The sequence below is a fragment of the Lolium rigidum genome, chromosome 7 (assembly GCF_022539505.1).
Source record: "Lolium rigidum isolate FL_2022 chromosome 7, APGP_CSIRO_Lrig_0.1, whole genome shotgun sequence".
NCBI classification, from domain to species: Eukaryota; Viridiplantae; Streptophyta; class Magnoliopsida; order Poales; family Poaceae; genus Lolium; species Lolium rigidum.
Window position 1 is genome coordinate 343,880,279 of NC_061514.1, and position 3,547 is coordinate 343,883,825.

The window sequence follows — 3,547 nt, forward strand, 5'->3', positions numbered from 1 at the left end:
CATGCCTGCTGTACAGCTACAGATCAATGCAGGCAGGCAGGCGGCTGGCCGGCTGGTGCCGGAGTAAATTTGACGGAGCATACGACCGATTACCGAGAAGCTAGGCGGATCTTGCATGCAACGCAACTCGTTCTCATTGTTGATCATCAATGGGGTGGTGCCAAAACGTACGTTTCCATTGGCCGAAACGTACTTGTTGGATCGCACCACTTTTCCATGGATTCCGATGGGTAGAAACAGCAAGGATCCACATGCATATGTGGTGGGGCGACTGAACCTTTCTGATCGCCCGAGCTCTGCGAAAGAGGGACCATGCATGCATATGGAAAAGAAGAGACCGGCCGGTAGTTTTCCTGTCCTCATTGAAGGCGAGCGCGCAAGGCAGACGACGAGCATGCAGCAGATCGCAGCTGAGACAGTGCGCCGATGCCGATGCCGATGCCGGCCCGCCCCCACGGCACCGCGCGCGCGCTTCGATCTGTCCCGGCAGGCTGCTGCAGTGTCTCATTAACTTCGGCGATCGGCCGGTGCAAGGAAAGCTATGGCAGCCTGCGACCATGCTTCCGTCGATCGAGTGCACCAGCCGCCTCATGTCTTTGGGAGTACCAGTCCGACACGTCCACGTACACTACGACGGCCGTTTACTACTACTCGGCGGTTGCACACTATACACATGCATCACCGACCTATACATCTACCTCCCGCCTGGTACTTTTAACTTGAATCACTGTTGTGGGGCGAATAACTTCTGTGGGACACCGTTGAGGGAATAGACTGAAACACGATGTTGTTCGCCGAAATGGCTCCCATGCGATGCGTCTGCTAGTTAAAATGGCTCAACATTCGTTAGTTAGGCTCAGAAAAGGGTCATTAGTCGAGGTGGGCAAATGGGTTTGGGTCTTAAACGCAATATATTTGCAGGTCAAATTTAGTGGACATCCTAATATTTACATAGTAATATTTAATAATACATTTATTTATAATCTAACCCTCGCCTACTTCGACTTCCGGGCCTTCCTCTCCGCCGCCGCTGCCATCTTCGCCAGCTAGGCCTCGACCCGGGCATTCCTCGCCGCCCTCTCCGCCAGCTCGGCCTGCTTCCTCGCCTCGGCACGCTACTTCATCTGCGTCGCCCTCAGCAACCTCCTCCTTCTTCATCGCCTTGGCGATGTATCTCTCGACATCCGCGCCAGAGAGGTTGCTGAGCCACTGGACCTCGTCGAGGTCGGGGCGGTGGACGAAGGTGTCAACCAACTCGTCGGGGGTGTCAGAGTCGGCAGCGGTACGTCGCTTTCGCCTTCGGCGGCGGGGAGGTTCCTCCGGCGCGCTCCCACCAATGGCGCCTCTCTGGGTGGTTATCCTCGTCGCTAACCTCATCGGAGGAGGTGCTAAACGGGGAGTAGGGCGGGGCCATGGCAGTGGGGCGAGGGTTTTTGAGTTCCCGGGTTTTGAGGAGAGGGTTTGAGGCAAGATGAAGAAGATGAAGTTGATGATCACTACTTATCAACCAGGGGCGAGGAAGTTGAGAGGTGAAGTGAATTAATGGGTACGCGTGAATTAATGGGGTGATGATGCTACGTGTCGGGGGGATAGCCCCCGGTAGGCCAAGACTATGACGAAAGCGCCATAATGTGCTATCTCTAAACCGGATTAACGATTGATCCGGATTCTAAAGTTTAAGTTCAGCCAATGGTTGTAGATAAATCATTGGTAAATCGTATGGCTAAATTTTGTTAATCATGAGGATTAACGTGGAGGCTGATTGGGAGTCTCCAATTAGTAAATTTAAGATTTAAGATACATATCCCTATTTATTGTATCAACCACTACCGAAAAATCCAACGTTGCCATATATAGGGATCTTTCCCATGCACCAAAAACCATGGAACACGGAAAAGGCAACCTTTGGAGTCTGTCGCGCAGCTAGGTATACGGCAACACAAAGATACACGGTACTGGCAGGAGACACCAACGGCAAATATGTATTTGTGCCTCCTGCAACACTTTTATCTTCATACTGTAACAATTTACTAAAACATGCAGTCTATAATAATGTTTCTGCTAGAGATGAAAAACATCTCTTACAAATTTTGATGACGTGATCATGAGGAGCTATGCAAATGCCAACCGTGAGCAACCGTGAGAAAGCCCTTGTCCACGACTCATAACAAGTTTCTGTTCCTTTGGTAGGGTTACATGAATGCTTGTTCAATGTAATTTACGGCATGTAGTATGTAAATCATGAATGCACATTGGATGAACCGTAATGATGACAGCTCGAAAGTTAGTTTAACCTACAATTGTTTTTAGATGCACTACTGTATATAATTTGTATAATAATGTCTTAAATTATTTTTTGAGGCGTTTTAAAAATGCGTAGAATTATTTTTTGAGGCACGTTTGTATAACGCCTACAAATGTTCTTTAAGGCACTTCAATTTGTGGAAGTGCCAAAGTAGATTATTAGAGGCATTGCTCAATAGTGCCTGCAATTATAATCTAAGGCAATTTTTAAAATGCCTCCAACAATATATTTTTAAAGGCACTTTTCAATAGTGCCTTAAATGATTTTTCCTACCCCATTTGATACATCACTTTTTTCTATTGCCTTCAAAGATTTTTAATGGCACTTCAGCTCTTATTTAAGGCACTTATTTGTGCGCCCCAAATAATCAACTGTGGTGTAGTGCTTTCTAGAGTGATCCATCGCTTTCTGATCGATAGAGACACATATCTTTTGTCCAGGCTGGGCCGGGCAGCATCGATTCACTTGCAAGTTGAGACATCCCCCGATTGTGTGTTCATTGTTCGATCTTTAATTATGGAGTAGAAACATTAGGGAAACACCAAATCTTCTCGTCACCGAATCTGCGCTACAGCCCTACGGGACATATATCGGCGAGAGTAACCTAAGTACCAAGCTAGAGTATGTATACGAGCTTCTTTTCAAACTCACTTTTCTTCTCAGGGCCCCTTTTGATCCAAACGAGCGAGACATGGACATGGGCATCACTGCATGGGATCCCTTCCAAATGCTAATTATATTCTCCTTCTGATTTCGTAGAAATTTCTGGCCCCAAATCAACTTAAATTAAACACAGCGGTCTGCGCATGAATGTGATCGGGTGAATCGGCAACGGAGAAGAAATAATAAAGCGACGGATGAAACGCAAATGCATTATGTGGGGGTAGCCAATGCGTCTGGACCAGAAGCATAGCCGGCCATAGAGAACCTAGCACAAGCGCTCTTTATGGCTGCCTAGCTCGTACTAGAAATGCCCCGTGCCTTAACGTGCAAGAACGATCGAACACAATAGCTAGCGGGCAAGATGGCCACTATATGTGATCTTTGTGTAAAGCAAATTCAGCAAGTGCCCCATTGCAAAAACTGGGTAGGGCTACGAGTTATACTCCACTTCACTGTTCATGCATCTGGGCTCCCCCTAAAGAATATATTCCATGGTCCCAAAGAGTAAAGGTTTCTACGGGAGTGACAAAAAATCTGTACCTTAAAGGTCCACATGTTAGTGAGTTGGTGACACGTGAG